Below are 21,816 nucleotides of genomic sequence, written 5' to 3'. Positions count from 1 at the left end.
AGCAAGGGCCATGTTTTGTTTTGTTTTGTTTTCTTTGTACTTGTATCCCAAATTTCTGGAGCAGTGCTTAACACCTAGGTATCCTAAAAAATTATTTGGTGAAAAATGAATGATGAGAAAAAACACATCTGTTTTCCATTTCAGATTTTTTCAGGAATTTCAGATTTCAGATACTTCAGGAAACTTTTGTTTCCTTCTCAGTCCTCCAAATGAAGTAAAATCATCAGTGCACCTATTTTGTCGTCACTGAAAAATTATTCATGGACATATGAAAGTTGAATAGTAAGACTGCTGGCGCTTGAAACGTGCCTTCACCATTTTACTCATCAAATAAACTTGGAAAAGTAACTTCATTCTACCCTCGCCTCAAAAAAAAAAAAAAAGTCCTCGATCTACTCACGTGTAAAACAGGGATTGTATACTATTTACACCGCATAGGGTTCTTGTGAGGAATGAAGGATCTGATGTACACAGGAGGCTTTGCCCAAGGTCCAGCATCATGGGATCAGCTTTTATAAATGACAAATTATCAGGCTAGCGTCTCATAATCTATTTGCTTTTTAAAAAGCTGGAAAAAAAAAACAACCTCACTTTGTGGTGGCTTCCCCCTCCTCCAACAGCTTTACTGAGATATGAGCGACAAACATATTAATGTGTTCAGGGCTGCAAGATGAAAAAAGTTCTGGTGATGGCTGCACCAGACAACGTGAATGTACTTAATGTCACTGAACTGTACAGTTAAAAAATGATCAAAATGGTAAATTTTCTGTTATGTATCTTTTACTACAATTTTAAACATTTAAAACATACTTTTCCAATGGCATAAAATAAACTTCATATATTAAAAGTGTACAATATTTTTGACAACTTTTGACATATATATACACCTGTGACACCATCACACAGTAAAACAATGAACATATTTATCATCTCCAAAATATTCATTGTGTCCCTATGTAATCCTGCCCTTCCTCCACCTCTGCCCTCATTCCTAGCCAACCGCTGATATTCTTTGTCACTATAGATTAATATATGTCTTCTAGAATTTCATATAAGTGGAATGAGTATGTATTCTATGTAGTCTGGCTTCTTGCTTTGAGATTTACCCATGCTCTTTAAGTATCAACAGATCATTCCTCTTTATTGTTGGGTAGTATACTATTGTATGTATTTTACCAATGTGTTTATTCATTCATCTCTTGATGGACATTTGGTTTGTTTCCAGTTTTTTAGCCATTGCAAATAAAGATGCTATGAAGAGTCACACACACAAATCTAAGGACATATGCTTTCATTCTATTGTGTAAATAACTAGGACTGGAACAGCTGGCTCTCACGGCATGTTTCTGTTTAACTTTTTAAAGAAACTTCTAACTTGTTGTCCAAAGTCACTGAGCCCTTTATATGACCACCAGCAGTGACTGAGAGTTTCAGTTCCTCAGTGGCTTGGACACATGACACCATGGCCTGGAAACTCTCTTGGAAGTAAAGTGAGACAGTGGTGGGGCTCACCTTGTTTATTTCCTCTTGGTATCTCTTCTATTTTCTTGCCTGACTTCCAGTTACTTGCAAACCACTGTTTAATACATTTTGTCCAATATTCCAGCTATTTCTGGGAAGAGGATAGATCTAGGCCTTTTTATTTTACCTTGGTCACAAGTGTAACTCTTGCATGCCTTCATTCGAATGATGTGAACAGTCTGATTCACCAAGTAAACCAAGAAAGATGTGATCATTAAATGAAACTGCAGTCATATCTCATGCTTTCTAATCTTTCAGTTTACAATGGACGTCAAATAGTCTATTATATATATTGTGTTACATTTGCATGTTGAATCTTCATTATAAAGTAGGTTGAGCTTAAGAAAATGCAATTTCTCACTTATTTATCTGGGAAGAAGAGAAGCAAAAGGGATATATCCTGGCCAGTTAGTTGATTATATCCTGGATACATATAACTGGTCAGTTAGTTGATTTTATACTATTGGCACATTTGGATCAGAGAAGACAGTGCAGTGTGGAGTTTCTCAGCTCTGCACCCAATTGTAAGAGCTTAATAAATGAAGATGGTTGTTGGTTTGGGTAGCTCAGAAACACAATTACACATCAGCTGAACTGCAAGAGATACGTCGAAGGAATTTTCACTTATCCTATTTTACCTCTCCTGTGGTTTATCAAGCAACTCTCACTAAATAGGGTTTGTAAAGAGCCCACTTGCTTTGCTTCCCTTGCTCTGGGAGCTGACGAACACATACCACGTTATGCTTTGCATCTTTTCTGGTGTCAACAGAGCGCTTCCTCTGTTAAAAGAATATTTCCTGGCTTTGGGGAGTTAGTGTGAGCTAAATGCAGCCCTCCAACATCCCAAGAGGAAGGACAGCCCCTGAGACACTGTGACCTGAGCCACTGGCTAAAGTTTTATGGGAAGTCACAGAGAGGAGAGGTCATAGGCTTCTGGATGTGAGTGTTCTAATTAGTGCACAGTTTAGGATCCAGTCCCCTCATGTTATCCTTCCATCTTTGCTTTGTTTCAAATGAAAGCCAATTTAGATGAGAAAACTATTCTAGACTCTAGGTGAAACTGCTGACATGTACACAGTGAGGTGGTGGGGGTGGAAAGTGACAAATCTTCAGAAGAGAAGTGGGTCCCAGGAGGTTGGGCAATCTCTGGGGGAGCCTCTCACAGGTGGTGAGTGTCCTGAGGCAAAGAGAGGTCCTGACTACAAGATGTGCATTTGTAATAAATCCCTCCAATGCAGGTATAGACTGGGGATGGGACTGCGGAAGTGAAATACCCTCACTACGTATAAAAGGCCTACTTTTCAAGAGCTTCAAACATTAACTTTTTTGGTGCCAGAGGCCCTGGAGTGAGGCAAAACAAAAAACAATGGTAAAGAGTAAAGTGTGAGAAAGAACAGAAAACTTAAGTGGCATAGGCTGAAGTCTTTAAAACGATAAAGTCAATGTTCTACCATAATTATTGGAAAATCATTTTTATTGTTTTCCCCAACTTTGGATTGTGGCAAAATCACATAACATAAAGCATACTGTTTTGAACAACCATCTTTAGGTGTAGAGTTCAGCGATATTTAGTACACTCAAGATGGTTGTGCAACCATCAGCACCACCCATCTCTAGAGCTGTTTTTATGTTGCAAAACTGAAATTCAATGCCCATTAAACACTAACTCCTCATGCCCCTCATGTCCCCCCAATCCCTGGCAACCACCATTTTACCTTCTGTCTCTATGGTTTTGACTATTCCATGTACCTCACAGAATGAAATGTCTATCCTTATGTCAGTACCACTCTGTTTTGATAACCGTAGCTTTGTGGCAAGCTTTGAAATCAGGAAGTATGAGTCCTCCAGCTTTGTTCTTCTTTTGCAGGATTTTTTGGCTATTCTAGGTCCCTCGAGATTTTTCTATTTCTGCAAAAAATGTCATTGAGATTTTGAGAGAAATTGCATTAAATCTATAGGTCACTTTGGGTAGCATGACCATCATAACAATATTAAGTCTTCTATGTCTTCTTTAATTTATTTCACTAATGTTTTGTAATTTTCATCATACAAGTCCTTCACCTCCTTGGCTAAATTAATTCCTAAGTATTTTATTCTTTTTAATGTTACTATAAATAGAATTGTTTTCTTAACTCTAAAACTTCTAAATTGGGGTTCTAGTTTAATGAGAAAACAACAGAGCAACATAGTTACATACAAAATTTAAATGTATGTGGGTATTTTAATGTGCCTGTAAGACTTGGTAATAATGTTCATCAGAGAATCCTTTTCTAAAATTAAAAAAAAAAAATGAACACAGACATTCTATAAATGGTAGACATTCTATAAACGGTAGAAACTGATAAAGTATGTAATAGCAACATGAAAGAACAACTTTAAATGGTTCTGTATTTTGTTAATCACAGTGGTCATACCTATGTACAAACCCTATTAACCAGTGAGACTAGATGAGCCCATGGATACCCTCAAATATCTCTGTAATGCACAAATGGGCTACACTTACTATACATGGTATCTGACAAGCCAGAAAATATGAGAAATTTTTGTTTAAACAGTCAATATTTACATTTTCAAAGACATATATAATATTTTTTCTTCCATCTCTAGATAACTTTTCAGGTACAGCATCTCTAAATTTAAACAATAGGTCCCAATTGCTAATCTATAAAAGGAACTCTCCATACACTATTCTATTACCTTCAGACTCAAGAATATTAAATGATCTGAAAATCCTTCAGCTAAATGCACACATATATACACACACACCTACATACAATAGCCCCCACCCAAGAAGGTTTACCTCAACTAACCTAGCATTTCCCCAAACTTAACATCTTGATGGTGAGTTCCCTGAGGGCAAAGACAGTATATCTCTAGCACCTATCAAAGTACCTAGCACAGAGAGATGTCAACCAGCATCAGGTGAATGAATGAATGAATGAATGAAGTTTGGGAAACCAACAACTAAATTGGTTTGGTGCTTTCCATAGGCCACATACATAAAAATGTAATTCCAAAGTAAAATCTGTTTTGATGCCTGAAACAAGCCAGTAACACTATGACTATCCTTTGCAGCCTTTTAAGTCTGGTGTAAGTCTCACTACTCCTAGCACACTTTCACTCCAGTTGTCATCAATCTTCTCCTCTGAAATGTTATAGCACTTTTAGTCTTTACCATATAATTTATACACTATCTTGTAGAACTCACTACAGCATGTTTGATTTATGACTATTTGACTTCTGGTGATGCACGTTGCTGGTGCTCTGTAAGTTGTAACTATTATATGATAACAAGAATGCAGCACACCAGTAAGCCTCTTGTTATTAATAATTACTGTATGATTAAGAACTTTATGGCCCTTTATATCGATAAGGTTCATTTAAAACCATTATCTCATTTGATTTCACAATAATGGTGCAATGGATATTGGTGCAATTATTCCCATTTTGTGGATGGTGCAGGTAAGAACCAAAGAAGTTAAGTAATGTTTCAATGATTAGACAGTTGTTAGATTATGGACCAAACCCAGCATTTATGACATCCAAAGCCCATTTACTTGCTTCCTGGTCTGTTTTCTGACTTGATCAAACTAAGCCTTGTTCTGACATTCAGAACACATCCAGTTCTCCAGTCTTCCTGCCCTGCACAACTTTTATCCCAGACACTAGTTCCTAGACAATTAGTGATTCAAGAGGCTGAAAGGAGAGAAAGAAAGAAAGAGGAAATAGAAGTCCAAGGGAAGTAAAGAAAGGGAAAGATATTAAGAAGTAGAGACCCAGACTGAAGGACTCTAGGCCTATCTGGCTAGCAGATGTGTTTTGTTTGGCCACCACAGAGCGTTTTTGAAAAGACTGAATTCATTGCCAACTTTTAAAATGGCAAGTGTTCTCATCTATATTTCTGGCTTCTCTTGAAAATATGAGATGAATGGCAAATTAGGCTCAAATTTCTGCGTGGCGACAATTTGCTCCAGCTGAGTAGTGGCCGCCCCCTTAAGACAGAGTGTGTGCCCTCCAGTGTACCCCAGTCCCAACACTCTCTCTTACGTGACTCCAGGTAGCATCGCTCTTGCAGCTTCTTGAGGGATTTGCAGCTGTTTCTTCTGCATAAAGAAATCCGATGGGCTTCATTTTATGGCTGTCTTGGGCTTTCTATAGATATGGTCAGCTTGAATGGGTTTATTTTAACTACTAAAAATTAGAGGGCTACCTGAAGTCAAACTCTTTTTTAGCTGAATAAATTTATTCATGAAACAAATCTTCATGGACTGCCTGCTGTGTACCTGGCATTGTTTAGGAATCAATCTCCTTAATTCAAAGTCATATCTTAGTTTTCCTCTAAGATGACTAACAATTACAATTACTATCTGGTAAAGAGTCAGTCTTATGTCTAAGATACAAACACTCTTAATTATGCATATTCAGGATCAAATTTCAACAATGATTTGGTCATAAAATCCAAGCAGAGCTTTAAGGATTCCCAAATGATGAAATAACCTGTAATAGATCAAGGTGCAGAAGGGTTGGTTTGGATATTCTAAAGATTTATGATTTTGTTTCTTCAAATGTGTTACATAGAAAAACATACAAGTTTTTAATTGGGTTTGCCTCAAGAAGCCAGACAGACTTTGGTTTGGAGATAACAGATGAACAAAAGCTTATTCCTTAATTCCTTTATGTGTTACCCAGAACTTTGAATACATGAAAAGGTGAGCGCAAAGCAGATACATGGATAAGCTTCTCTAAATCTTATTTTCATCCCCAGACATCTCTTCAAAGCTGCTATTCCACTCCCTGTAGAAACTCTACTTGGGGTGCCTGGATGGCTCAGTTGGTTAGGCATCTGCCTTCAGCTCAGGTGTCCTGGGATCGAGCCCCATGTCTGGCTCCCCGCTCAGTAAGGAGTCTGTTCTCCCTCTGCCCCTGGCCCTGCTTGTGCTCTCCCTCCCTCTCTCTCAAATAAATAGATAAAATCTTAAAAAAAAAAAAAAGAAAAGAAAAGAAACTCTACTGAATTTCATTAATTCTATATGGGTATGCCTTTAATTTCTGATTCATTACAGTAAAGGAAAGGCAGGAAATTATGGTAAGGAAAAAGAGACCATCAAAAAAGTTTTTATGTGATTTATTACCATGTGTATTAATATCTCGTGGCTGCCATAGCAAATTAGTAAAACTTAGTGGTTTAAAACAACAGAAATTTATTTTCTCACAGTTATGGACTAGAAGTCTAAACCTAGAAGTCAAGATGTTGGCAGGGCCACTCTCCCTCTGAAAGCACTAGGGGTGAACATTCCTTGCCTTTCCCAACTTCTTGTGGTTCGGGGGTTCCTGGGTTTGTGGCTGCAAAGTTAAAATACCTGCTTTTGTCTTCATAGGACCTTTTCCTCTGTGTCTGTGTCTCCTCTTCTGTCTCTTATAAGGGTACTTGTCATAGGATTATCAGGGTAAACCAGGATAATCTCATTTTCAAATCCTTAACTTAATTACATGTGCAAAGACCCTTTTTTCTAAATACAGTCACATTCACAGGTTCCAGGGGTTAAGATAATGGACATATATTTTAGTTGTTGTTACTCCACCATTTTGACTGACTATACTATGTTTCACTGCTTGAGCTCTTGATCACCTTTCAGAAACATTTATACCATACAGAAGTACTACTTCTACTTAATTCAATGTGATGCTCATGATTAATTCTATAAAGGGTTTAGCATCAAGTCCTTGGTCAACAACACAAGCTTTAATTCTGCCATTATTTCTATATGAAAATTAGATACGATTTATGGCATGCCTCTTATCTGTTTTCTGTAAATATTTAAATATAAGTTTTGCCAAAATAACAATGTAAGCTCTGAGAATCCAAGAACTGTGCCTTATATTTATTTCGGTTTTCTACTCAACACTGAAGACAGTCTAATGTATATAGATAGATATTTATTGCATGCTTATGGATGAGCACATTCATTTCAAATTACTTTGTCTGCAGTTTCTGTAGAGATTGTGCTAAGGATATGAATATATGGGAGGAACAAGGGCAGTTTTTGTCTGAGAGTGTATTTCCTTCAGGGGTAGGGGGATGCATGACCAAGGTTAGCTCTAGGCATATAATTTCTTCATTTTTTCCCCCTCACTGAGTCCTTCTCTTTGGCTGTTTGGATTAATGTACGTATCGGCTTCCAGAAGTTACAGGTAAGAAGAGCAAGCCTATAAAGCCTGTTTGAGAGCAGGAATACAAGAATATGGCTTAGGAATCTTGACGGCATCCTTTGAGTGACTTAGTCAGGACTGAGGCTCTACAGAATGGCCACTGGGAGATATGTCTATAGAACTCAGGGAGAGTGTATTAATCCCTTAGTTGGAACTGTTCTGAACGGCTTTCTTGGAAGAAAGGGAGGAAAGAAGGAAGGAGGGAGGGTCGGAGAGAACTTGTTTGAATAGATATTAGGATCAATAGAAGAGTTATTTTTAGGTTCAGAGCATTCCAAAAGTTTTTTGAGACATAGTAAGGGATGTCAGAGAAAGAGAAATTAAACAAAAGTTTGTAGAGAAGTGAAGAAATTTTGCACTGGGTTGGTGGAGTAGGAAACAGAAATTAAAATATCGGAATGTCATGAGCTAGCTAGTGGCACTTAATAGCAGAGAAATACTAATGAACAAGGAAAAATATATGCTTGTGGAGAAGGCTAGAGAAATATAGAGCCTCAGTGCTGCAATTACAGTATGAATAGCTGGCCAATCTGGGGTTGCTGGAAGGAATCATTAGTGCTGATTAAATGAATAAGGTCTTGCGTTAAAATAATAAAGTACCATAGAGGCATCAGAAGCTGGGCTGAAGATTTGTAGCAATCCTCTTGACGTTTCATTAATTAACCAAGAATACCTTCTCTAAGCCTCTTTGAACCTCCACTGACAGAACTTATGGACACCTTTTCTAAGGTGGAGAAAGAAAACCTAGCATAATCATATCCTTTTGTTCATTTTAAGTAGAGGTCACATAGGTTCCCTTAAGCTCAGTGAAAACATTATCCAGGCGAAGACTCCACTTCACACTGAAATAACTACTAATCCAAAGCCTTAGAGTAGCCTCTAAATGGTTTTCCTTTAAACAAGGAAAACTGTAAAACTCTGAACACTTGGTGAGGAACTGGATGAAAGGCTGGGCTCTCTAGACAGTTCTGCTTGGGAGACATGTGAACTCTACTATCCCTTTTCTGTCTGTCTAGCCAAGGCGTCTCTGAATGCTCAAGGATTGTTTTCAAACCAGATTGATAAGAGACTAAAAAGACCCAGTCTAAGTTTGCTGGACCTTACCCTTTTTTTCCTTAAAATGCCTACCACACTGTAAATGTGAAACACAAATAGGTAAAAATAAAATCAAACGTGGTCAAAATAAATATGTCTTCTCTTGCCAAAATGAATATTTCTGTGATTTCTTTAGAGGCAGAGGCAATGACAAGGTTGAGATGTGTGTCAGGGGGAGGAAGGAGAAACTATGGGTAAGGACCTATGGGCTCCAAAGAACAAAGCTCCCCCTTGTTCTGGAGGGGAGGCCACTGTCTAGGGATGTGTCCACTAGGTGGCGATTTATCTCTTACATTTGTCCTACAATTGAAGGCCCAATCTGCTTAGCATTATAATGGGCATGAGAAAGGAAAACACGGATCATTTGGGTTAAAAATTGCTTTTCCCTGAAAATCAGTTTTGAACAATCCAGATATCACTGTCAGGGTGAAAATTGAGCCCTATCATTTTGAAGATGTCCTAATCAAGGTTCTGAGCATTAAGCAGAGTTGAGGAACTCTGAAGCTGAAAGCAATCTTAGAAACCATCCCAATGATCATCCACTCAGCCTTGTTTTGCAAATGAAGACACTGCAAGCCAAAAATATCAATTCACTTGCCTAAGATTTTAGTATTAGACAGTGAGAGAGCTAGAATTAGATTCTATAACACTTTATAGTCATCTTGGTCCAGGTTAAAAGCTTTTGTCAATAAATGTGCTGACATGCCTGTTAAATTCTAGGCACAGTTCTAGATTCTGGGGATGCAGAAATAGCACCTGTCTTGGATCACCCCTTATAGTATGGTTGGAGAAACGAATAATTGAATAGGCAATAGCAATGCAGAGTGCATTAAACAAGGACCAGTGCTGATGTCTGTCTGTTGCCCAGAGCAGAATGTGTCAGAGGACAAAGCAGGCGTGAGTCCTCAGAAAAGTGAGGCGAGGCTGAGGGTTTGGGAGAGGGGGCGAGTTCAGAAGCTGGCTAGGGACTTCTACCAAAGGCAAAGGCTAGGTATCCTAAGCCAGCAGTTTGATTAGAAATAGGACACATCGTGCCGGAGGTTAACAGTAGGCGGTGCGGCAACCCCTTGCTCCAGGACCCACACTGGAGTCAGACTGCCTCACAGATGGCAAGTGCAGGCAAGTGGCAGACATCAGATGGGCAGGATGCAATCCCGCGGGGAGCCAGAGGGCCAGGCAAGGTGGTGAGAAAAACACCTGGACAAGGAAGCTGAGCAGCAGTTGATCAGATAACAGAGTAAAGACACACGAATCTGGTGTACGAGTCAATGCTCTCCTAGTCAAGAAGCTTCTAATACCCATTGCGCTGGGACAAGAAGCAGTTCCAGGACCTGAGCCGCTCAGAAGCTGCTGGTTCTACACAAGTAGAACCCCATCCACTCTTTCTGCTTCCCTTGATAAAGCTATACAGAGAGACATTGAGTTTACTCACCTGGCAACTGCGACCAGCCGTGGCATTGTTCCCATCAAAAGTCTAACAAAACCTGCACGCAAAATCTCACAAACCCACGCTCATCTCAAAACACCCGAACAAAGATTGGTGAGGGGGGGGGGGAGGAGGCATCACAGAGAGTAGGGACATAGCCCCTTTTGAAGAGAAACTGTCTTGGAATCCATTTCTGAAGAATCTCTAGCTACGCAAGACTTACCATATACATGCTGCCAGAAACAGTTTTCAATTGAGAAGAAGCCTTGGGTCCTGGGAAAGACAGAAGTGAAAACACAAAGTAAATTGTGTGTGAGGAAGACAAGTTCTTCCTTTATACTAAAACACGAATGCCGGAGCAGGCCAACAGTAATCCACTCCTACACAGATTGGGCCTGTAGATCTTAAATATGTGCCTGTTTTCTCTTTCAGGGAACTAGCTTTTCAGACCACAGAGAAAAGCCCACAGGGGAGTGTCAGATGCGAACAGGGTAAATACCGGGAGGCAAGGCACCACTAGGGCAAAGCTGAGCTTTCTGGTGGATGCTGACTGTATTTATTATCTCTAACTCCTGTCTTGAAATGTTTCACTCAAACTAAATATAAATCTTGGCTTGTTGGTTTGAATTTACCAGGACTGTTCAAACGTGTCTGGAATATGCCATTTACATGGGATATTAATTTTTGAAGACACGATTTACAGTGTTTTTATCCTCCAAAAACACTGTGGCATTATTTTAATGAAAAACTCGGTATGGTAGAGGCCTTGGGGAGGGCTTGTGGGTTGCTGACATTGTTCTATTTCTTGACCTCTATATGATAGTTCTAGGATATTTTGTCTTATAATCATTCATTGTGTTTATGTTTTATACTTTTTTTCATTGCGTTTCACAGTACCAAAAAAAAAAAAAAAAGGTTTAACAAATGTTACGGTCTGTATTTTTGAATCTGTGAGGCCCTTCAAGAAACTCAGTGAAGTGCTAGCAAATTCAACAGCAATATTCCGTGAGATCCACTGACAATGAAAAACCAGTTTCCAACTACATCATAGTTTCTTTCATAGCTGCACTTTGACAGTAAAGTATTTTAACGTATATTTCCACTGTCTTTTTAGTGACTTGAAAACACTTCACAAACACCTTTTTGCTTTTTCTAGACTCCTGATACCCAGGTGAGGGGATGTTGGCCCAGTTAACCATATCATATAAATTAAGAAAATGGGAATTCTGAAAGCAATTTTTTCATGATTAAACTATCTTTTGAATTCTCACTTCTTAGTTTTAGACTTCCTCTCTGAGGAATGTGTTCCTGGCATAGTGCTATCTGCCATTCATTCACCTCAGAAAAGATAGCTGACTTCTCCAAAAGCATTTATCCTTCTGTGCACTTACTCTAGTTGTGTTAGAGACAGACTGTGAGATTCAGGGGCTCCAGATCCATGTTCACTACACCAGATCTGAGTTCTTAATCCTTTCCTGAATGTTCTGCTAGTTTAAACTGGTTTTCCTGTCTCCCTTTGTTAGACTGTGTATATATCTCCTTTATATAATACTAGAAACAAACCATGTGAGTCTTATACTGCCAAGTTTAGATCCAATCAAAATTTGTGGTTTCTGTTTCAAACCAACCTTGAACCTTTGGTGTTTGGGACTGTTTAATTTTGGCACAGGTTTGCTTCCTGTTTCCAAGAATGACTTATTATTAGGCTCAAAGGCTTCTTGCCTATCTAATAAATTCTTAGAAAGCAAATTATCATGGAGTGAGTGAATTTAGTAAGTTAAACATTCACGATAAGGAAATAAAACCTGGAAGAATCTAATAAGGAACACAAAGAAAATGTACTTGATACAAAATAATTTGTATTTAACAGAAGTCTAAAACTTCCAAAACTAGCTTATACTTTTATATATTTAAAATACTAAAGAGAAAAAAACCTAGTCCTTGAAATTGACCTCAAAGAGAAATGCTGAAATAATTTTACTTAGTTTATTGAAAAAAAAAAACAAAACAAAACAGGTCGGGTTAGAAATCGGGATGCACAGATGAAATTTTTCTCTGCCAATAACCAACTACTATATACAAATTTTTAACCTTTGCTACTAATTTAACATTTTTTTCATAGATAAGTTAGTACCTTTTATTTTTTAATACCAAAGTACTTTATTGAATGGAATGGTGCAAATGTACGAAGAAAGCAGAGGTGCCTGTTTTGGGGAGGCTTCCAGAAAGTGCGCAGGCGACACGTGTTAAGTGCACGGTGTTATTCACCATGGGGAGTTGTTCCCACTGGTGATGAGAAGGCTGCCGGAGGCTCCATTCACGCTCAGTACCACTGTCTCCCAGGGTGTGCTTGTCAAAGACAGAGGGTGTGATGCCAGATTTGGGAACCCCTGTCTTGCCTAAGTTTATTACACAATCATCCATTTTTTAAATGGATTTTACCTGCTTATTTAGATCATGTGTCGCAAGAAAGTCAAACAAATGGGGGTCCTTTTCATCAGTGGATCGCTTTACAGTTGTAGCAGTAACGGACTCACACACGATCTAGGTGTGTTGCACACATTCCATTGCAGTCAGCCCACATTGCCATCATTAGGGGCAGCTTTACTGATATCCTGAAGCAAATTCGTCCAGCTTTTCGGTTCTGCAGGCCTGGCAGTGGTTGTGGGGCCCCTGCAGGGAGGATGCGGTCATCATGGCAGGTAACTGGGAAGAGGTGGTGGCTGCATGATAGGGGAGTGGTGGTGCCTTTGGGGCAGCTTGAGCATAGAATGTGCCAGTCAAGTTGGGGGCATGGCTCTGAGCGGCTGATCAGGAGCAAGTCTCAGGTTCTGGCCAACTGCAGCTGAAGAAGGAAACTCTGGTCATTCTCTGCACGGAGCATCTGCCCACTCACTACAATTTTTATGCAGGAGTTTCAATTGTCAGAAAATAAGAATAGACTTCTGCTTCCAGCCATAAAGGAGTCATAGGAACCAGGTAAGTCCCTTTCTCTTAAACAACTAGAAATCCTAACAAAAGATGTGAAAGAATAATTTTCAGACCTTGGACAAGAAAAATCACAGGACCATTATCTCAGAGAAGGGCAAAAGAGTGGGGGGCTTATTGCCTGGAAGTAGTCTGCAGGCCACAGCATGGAACAATGTGGAATGTATAAAGCACGCAGGTTTCACTCAGCTGGGGAGACACAGACAGCAGAGCTTGGGAAAGCCAAGGAAGTTAGAATTCATGGGACAGAGTACCAAAGGAAGGAAATACACAGAGAGAAACGAGGAGTGAGAGAGAGCAAACTCTCTAATCTATAGAGGGATCCCCTTAAGTCTTGGGCTGAGTACTGAGGTACACAACCATGAAAGGAAAATAATCAAGACCTGGGAAAGAACCTCTACAAAGCAGCAAGCTAGACAACCGCCAGAGCTCACATAAGACTGGGAACATTTCTAGTTTTTACCAGTTAGAGTAGAATGGTCTTGTAGTATACAGGGCCTTGGGTAGAGTCCTCTGAAGGGTATTGCCTTAGGCATGGGGCTAAATCAGCCCTACACTAAAGGTTGCTCTAGACATGCCCTAACAAAGCTTAAAAGCAAGACTAGAAAGGACCCAGCCAATTTCCAGTATCTTAACTGCAAGCCAGAAACATACTCCTTAAAGGAAAACAACAAAATCCAGCAGACAGTAATGTAAAATTCATAACATCTGTCATCCAATCAAAAGTTACCAATCATGAAAACAAGTAGGAAAATATGATCAATAACTAGCAGAAATATATTAATTATGGACACAAACACATTAAGTAATGGAGATGAGGGGATTAACATACATACCAGGCCATTTAAAACAACAATTTTCAATATGCTTGCACATTCAACAAGGTGGAGGAAACATGAACATGATAAGAGAAAAAGAAGATATAAAAATGCTCAACTAGGCTTCAAAGAGATGAAAACTAGAGTATTTGAAATAAACAAAAAAAGAAAATCATGGGTGGGATTAATGGGTGATTAGATCCTGCAGAAGAAAATCTCAGGAAACTTGAAGTGACAGCAGTAGGAATCATCCTAAATGAAGCAGAGCAAGAGAGAGAGAACCAAAACTAATAAGTTGAATCTCACTGAGCTGTGGGACGGTATCAACAGGTCTAACGTACATAGAATTACAGTCCCTGAAGAACGGGAGAAAAGAGAACAGAAAAATGTTTCAAGCAATAAAGACAACATTTTTCAAATGTGTTGAAAACTAGAATGCCACAGATCAAATAATCTAATTACCTCCAGGCAGAAGAAACAAGGAAAACCCAAACAAGGCATCTCATAATCAAATGCCGATAATCGGTGAGAAGCAGAAAACCTTAAATGAATCTAGAGAAAATGACATATGGCAGAAAAACAATGTAAATGATCACAGATTTATCAGCAGAAACCACAAATTCCATAAGGCAGCGACACTTCTCTAAAGTGCTAAAAGGAAAAAAAAAAGTCGTTACAAATAGAGGTACGAAAATAAGCAGACTTCTTGTCAGACACTGTATAAGCCAGTAAACAGTGCAGCTGCACCTGTAAAGTCCTGAAAGAAAGAACTATCAACACAGAATTCTACATCTGGTGAAGATACGTTTCAAAAAGCAAGATTAAATGGCCTGTTAACAGACAAATAAATGTTGAGAGAATTCATTATCGGTAGATCTAAAACTATCAAATATGTTAAAGGAAATTCTTCAGACCAAAGGAAAATGAAATCAAAATAAAATCTGGATCTGTACAAAGGAATGAGGTCTGTCAAGAATGGTGAATATAAAATACATTTTTTCTCATTTTTTATATGTTAAGACAACTGAATGTTTACAGCAAAAGTAATAGCAATGTACTGTGGAGTTTAGAATATATATACAAGTGAGAAAGATTTGCAACATATAGAAAAATGACAGAATGATCTGTTTGCAGAATATAGGAGTAATTCCCATGAATTAATAAGGACAGAATTAAGTTTCTCACAAAAGAGAAAACACAAATGGCCCATGAGCATTTGAAAAGATTCTCATGAGAAATTAATGAGATGCAGCTTAATATCACAATGAGATCCCACCTAAAATCCACCAATTGGCAAAAATTAGAAAGTTTAAGAACATTGGGTGTGGGTGACAATATAGAAATAGAGACTCATTGTGTGCTGGTGTAACTACTATGGGGGAAAAATGCACTGTCTAGTAAAATTCTACTCCTATGTATAGTCTGTAGAGAAACTCTTGAGTATGTATACTGGGATCTATACAAGAATGTGCATCATGACAATCTTTGTAGCACTAAAAACTTAGAAACTTAAGTGTATGCTGACAACTGAATGGATAAGTTAATTATAGTATAGTTTTACAATGATACACTGTACACCAGTTAAAAAAAACAATTTATGATTACATGCAAAATGTGACTAAATCACAGAACCATAACATTAAACAAAAACAGCAAGTCAAGTATTGCTTATCATTTATATGATACAATACCAAAAACAGGCCAAACAAAGTAAAACACTGTTGTCTTTCCACTAGATCCTTCAGTGTATTTATCATAGCAAAATTAAAGTCCCTGTCTGATAGATCTTACACTTGGCTGTCTTTGCATCTGATTCTATTGACCATCTGATTCTTTTCTCCTCTTGACTGTGGCCCCAAGTTTTTTACCACGTAGCAGAACCCAAACTTTTTTTACTGTGTGCCTACTACTGTGTATATAAGAACAGTGGAAACTGAAGAAATATTTACCCCTAGAAAAAGGCGTGCCCTATTTCTGTCATCCCACCAGTATAAAGGCTAAGTCAATCTGCAGATTAGTTGGGTCTTGGCTTTGTTACAGCTGTACTTATTTAGTCCACCACTGGATTCAAATGACTTGATGGAGGAATCAGGACCTTCCTTTCAGTAGGACCTGAGATCTGAGCCGTCACAACGCTCTAGAGATCTTTGCACTCTATAGCCTAGCTTCCACCTCTTTGAATGTGGGATGTGTCCCTTTGCTTTACAGCTTGTGAAAGCCAGTTTTGGGGAGTCTAAAGAGTTCCCTTTGCTCACTAGGGCTGTTATTGGCCTTCTGTATCCCAGGAAATTTCTTGTCTTAGCCTTGGGAGGGCCGAGATGATGCATTCAATGCAGGCCTTAAAAGTCTTGGAAGAGATTTCACTCTCTTGCCCTGCTCGCAGCCTTCAGCAGGTGCTACCATGCTCTCAAGGAAGGCCTGGAGATCCTCGGAGGCATTTCTCCTCATTCTCCTGCCCTGACTGCAGCCTTCAGTGTTTTACCCCACGACTCAGTGAAGCCTGTGGGAATGAGGTGGTAGGTAGGCGGAGGGAGACTTGCTCTGGGTCTGGACTCCTTGAGATCCTAATCTGTCCCACCAGCTCACATGCAGCTGCTAAAAGGTTGTAGAAAGCTTGGCTGTTTTTATGTCACTCGGTTCTGTGACAGACTTCTCCTCCCACTGTGCATTAGACATTAAAGTAGCCATGGATCTCTCTTCTTTCCTGGGAATGGTTAATTACTTTCTGGATTTTAGTTCATTTAGCTTTCTTACATCTTCAGTACTCTGATTAGTTTTAAATACCAAAATTATGTAAGTTATCTGGACTGTTCTCATTGTTAGGAATGACAAACTTGTGACTTACTAAACTGTAAGTGGAAGCAAAAGATGAAATTTGAGTTTTAAAAAGATTCACAAACAAGTCTTTTAAAAATTGTCTGTTTTTTTACCAAATTAAAAAGTATTGCATTTTCATTATTAAAACTCATTTTATATGAAAATGACAAAAATCTCAGATACATAAATATTGACAGTCCCTTAGTGCCACCCTCCAGACTAATCACAGGTAAGAGTTTGTGGTAGTATTACTCTAAATAGCAAACACAATTTGTAATCTCAAAAACAATCTGATTCACCAAGACTGATTTTAAACACAACTGTGTATGTTGCTTGAGGTGGGTTAACACTATTCATTTCTACATGCAATTAGGATAGATGGTGTCTCCGAATAAAATTCCTGTCCTGAAAATTTATGAACAGCATGCAGCAACTTTCCTCTTCTCTTTTCTCAACAAGTCTTGACCCTAGCCTAATCTTATGATAACAAAATTTCATTGTAGCAAAATAACCTTAGCTACATTTTGACTGAAGATCTACACAGATCACAGAGAAACAGATTGGCTGAATGAAACTATAATCAAATTAACATGTAGGCTTGATAGATGCTGTGTTGAGAAAATCTCTAGAAGTTAATACCATTGGGCTGTTTTGTCAATGCAGAGATTGGCATGTATTATTAGTCAGAGTTCTCTAGAGAAATAAAACCAATAGGAAATACATATGTAGGAATTGGCTTACATTGTTCCGGAGGTCAGTAAGTCACACAATTTGCTATTTGTAAGCTAGAGACCCAGGAAAGGTGGTGGTGTAATTCACTCTGAGTTTGAAGGCCTGAGCAGCAGGGGAGCTGATAATGTAAATCCCCATGGAGGCCAAAGGGCTGAAAAGAACAGCAGGAACGGGGGCTGCTGGTCTAAGTCCCAGAGTCCAAAGTCCATAGAATAGGAGCTCCAATGTTCTAGGACAGGAGATGATGGGTGTCCCAGCACAAGAAGAGAGAGAATTTGCCCTTTCTCTGCCTTTTTGTTCTACTCAGGTCCTAAAAGGATTGGATGATGCCTAACCACATCGGTGAGGGAGGATCTTCTTTATTTAGCCTAATGATTCAAATGTTAATCTCTTCCAGAAACACCCTCACAGACATGCCTCAAAATGTTTACCAGTTATTTGGGCATGTGTTAGCCCAGTCAAAATGACACATAAAACAGAGCATGACTGAGGCTGAGAAAAGAGAGAGCCATTCACTTATCTGAAAAAAATTGTGGATATAAAAATATCATCTTTGCGGGCGCCTGGGTGGCTCAGTTGGTTAAGCGACTGCCTTCAGCTCAGGTCATGATCCCAGGGTCCTGGGATCGAGTCCTGTATCGGGCTCCCTGCTCTGCGGGGAGCCTGCTTCTCCCTCTCCCACTCCCCCTGCTTGTGTTCCCTCTCTCGCTGTGTCTCTCTCTGTCAAATAAATAAATAAAATCTTTAAAAAAATATATCATCTTTGCTTTGTTCATTTTTGTTGGTAACTTGAACATTAGGTTTATGAACCTATTTAAAGATAACAATTTTTTTTCCTGAGGAATTCAAATGAATAATAAGTGTAGTATATTTCAGGAACTCCAAGAAAAATTAGAAACACTCAATACTCATGAGTGAAAAGGATACTTTGTGGCTGTGTGATGGTGTGCCCCAATAGACATTTCAGGTTTGGTGACCCAGAAGTCATAAAGGCACATTGTTTTTCTTAAGAAGTATAGCCCCAATAGACTGTCTCAGTTCATGTCTATTTCATTGCTTATTCCATTGAATTGTACAGCAAACCTTTACAGCTTAAGTTACTCAATCACTCAACAAACATGTATAGACCACCTGTTATATGCTAGGTGCTGTGCTAAGTGCTGCAGGTATTAGGAGAGGAAAGTGAGCAAAATCAAATACAATTCTTGCCCTTGTGTTGTTTACACATTGCTTGGGAAGATAGATACTGTTCCAACAATCACAATAAATAATGTAAAATTACAAGTGGAGATACGTGCTCTCCTTCTAAGGAATGTGTTTTATAAAAGCATATAACAAGAGAATCTGACCTAGACTGAGGTAGTCAGAAAGGGTTTCTTTGAATCTGAGATATACAGCATGAATGAGGATTAACTAAATGAGTGGAAGAGGTCTGGTTTAGATGAAGTGAACAGCATGTGCAAAGGCCACGTGCCAAGTATCACTTTAGGGACTTCAGATTAGTAGAGCTAAGTGGCATAAATCGAGGGAGATGGCAGTTGGAGATGGGGCAGAGAGGCATGCAGAGGTTTGACTATGTAGAGCTTTAAGAGATTGAAATGTTCTAGTCTTTATCCTAAGAGAAACAAGAAGCAATTAGAGGGAATTTGGGGAGGGGTGGGGGAAGGAAGCTGGAGAGTGAGTTACCAGGAATAACATTTTGAAAATACCACCCTATTTTCAATATGGGGTAAGTCTAGAAGGCACCAGCATGAATATAGGAAGACAGCCAGTAGATTTTGCCAGTAGACTTGGTGGGAGGAACAGTCTTCATACCAAAATCTTGTGAGTAAAGAATGAGAGAAATGAGCTATGATTTGAGACATTTAAGAGGTAAAATTGACAGAACTTGATGACAGATTTGAATTGGGGGAGGTAAGGAAGAAGGAAACATCACAGATCACTTTTAGAAGTTGATTGGATGGTGAGGCCTGTATGAGTCCTTAGCAGAAGATCATGAATTTAATCTCAGGTATTTTAAGTATGTTAAGTTTTTAAATGAGTTGTAAATAAGCAATTGTATTTAGAGGTCTGGAGTTCAGAGGGAATGTTCAGACTAAATACACAGTAGTAAGATAGATATGTAAAGTATAATGATGGAAGAAGTTAGGGGAAAAATTATAGAGTGAAAAGATAAAAAAACAAAACAAGACAAAACTATGGCATATTTAGTTTTCCAAAAGTGCAATGTGTCTCCCTCCTGACATGATGCCCTGAGAAGGACACAACGTCACTTCTGTGAAATATCTCCCCATAAAGGTTTACCTGATTCTAATCATAAAGAAACATGAGACAATCAAAATTAAGGAACATTCTACAAAATAATATTTTTTGAAGAGTCAAGGTCAAGAAAATGAAAGGAAGCCTGAAGAATTGTTCCAGATTAAATGAGTCTAACATAGTAACTAAATGCAATGAATGATGCTAAATTGGATCTTAGAGCTCTTGTAATGGTACAAGGAAAAGCGTTAGGTGATAAAGCCTCTTGGCATAAACAGCCAATCATTTACCACTTGATTATAAGTGACAAAAAGGCAGGAACCATGTCAGACTTACTCATTACTATACACTCAGTGACTACGGGCCAAAATGCTTCACATACATAGGTAGTTAAGAAATATTTTCTAAAATAAGGAATACATAAATAGTGTATTCTTGGTAGATTTTTAGATATTTTAGTTGCCATTCTCATTTTCTGAATTCGGTTGGTTTTTCAGCCACTTGCCATTTCCATTTGCTGAACTTCTTGGTTCCTACAGAATAAATAAGTGGTGAGAGGGTGTATTGACTGTTGCTAATCTTCCTACTGTCCCCTGCTTCCTCCCCGCTAATGACTAAGCCAATGACTTTCATGCCCATAGTCACCCCACGGACATATCATAAGATTGAGAAATTTAATATAGCTCACAACCAGGAGAAAGGGCACTATCTCAGAAAGAGCTGGGTTTTTTCTCATTGAGTCACTAGAGCCACCATCACTCCAAATCCCAACAGGCTTTCAGAACCTTAACCTGGAGGACTGCATAATAATTCTTTTGTTAAAATAAGCCAGTTGATACCTGATAAGGACTATTGTTTCCTATAGGTCGTGGGACCATTTCGATTAATCTGAGTATCCCCCACCAGCACTGGACACAAGTATCTTATACCTGAAGAATCTTGATTATAAACACACACACACACACCCCAACACACAGAGAATACATCTGCTGTCCATGCACCACACTTCACAATAAAGACATTAATTGATCTCATAAGCTTCCTATCTGCAAAAGAGAAGATGGTTGGGGTTGATTAGTAGAAACCTCCATTATGTTTTATTTAATTGTGCTACAGGAAAGGGGTCTGTACCTCCAACTGAACAGACAATTTATGGTTCATTAAATTCCCCTCTCATTTTTGCACTTCAGGTACTTCAGTTAGATGGCAGCTCTATTTTTAATGGTTCATTCAAGCGTGACAAGATGCCAGTGAGTATCTGAAGAAGCAGTAGAATTAAAAGCACCCTTTACATCTGGAAGACACTACCTCTCACTTCTTATAATGCTCAATTGAACCCTGCGGCTCATAAATACTCATAAGTGTGAAAAAAATATCTTAGATAAATGAGCAGACATCACAGAATTCTTTGATGGGTGGCTCAACTAATGCTTCAAAATTAGAAATTTATTTTTACAGAAGTGAAATGTTTGCCTCATCTGGCACAGTTGGGGACTAAGTGGCTATTTATTTTTAATTACAGTATGCATAGACTATTAACCCTTTGGTGATTAACTATGACCCACCAAAATGTAAAGCTTGTAAGATGTAAAGCTTAAGACTTTTCATTTTCTGAAATTGAATGATATATTATATATTTGAATATTTTCTTTGGAATAAGTTTAATTTCATGCCAAATATGACCTATGTTTTTACATTTATATGTATATATGAATACACACACACATATATATACACATATACTTAAATTTACACAAATAAGGAGTGTTTAAATATGCAGGGATGATTTTACATAAGCTCCTTTATCATTATCATAATTTCATAGAGAATCAGATAATCTATAATTTCATTGGTGAATAGCTGAGAATCTTAAATTTTTTTCTCTTTGAAGTTAACTAAATACTAAAAATATTACTGCCTCCTTTTAGAGTACTTACAGTATTTTTAAGT

At 38.4% G+C, this 21,816-nt stretch overlaps 1 protein-coding gene across 2 annotated transcripts in view; it reads right to left on the bottom strand.

Moving 5' to 3' along the window:
• XRCC4 (X-ray repair cross complementing 4) overlaps positions 1–21,816 on the bottom strand; it is a 316,789-nt gene that overhangs the window by 17,333 nt on the left and 277,640 nt on the right. The window contains exon 9 of one of the 2 annotated variants that reach the window (XR_010413112.1): positions 10,476–10,525. The gene's annotated coding sequence lies outside the window, so the exon portion shown is untranslated. Of the gene's footprint in view, positions 1–10,475; positions 10,526–12,903; positions 13,098–21,816 lie in introns of those variants that run through there. The other variant, XM_045897788.3, reaches the window with a different exon arrangement.

Source organism: Mirounga angustirostris, unplaced genomic scaffold, assembly GCF_029215605.1.
Source record: "Mirounga angustirostris isolate CCGP_5_RB_7025 unplaced genomic scaffold, mMirAng1.0.hap1 SCAF_7, whole genome shotgun sequence".
Classification (NCBI taxonomy): Eukaryota; Metazoa; Chordata; class Mammalia; order Carnivora; family Phocidae; genus Mirounga; species Mirounga angustirostris.
Note: the sequence above shows the minus strand (reverse complement) of the source record. Positions and strands in the feature narration are given on the sequence as shown.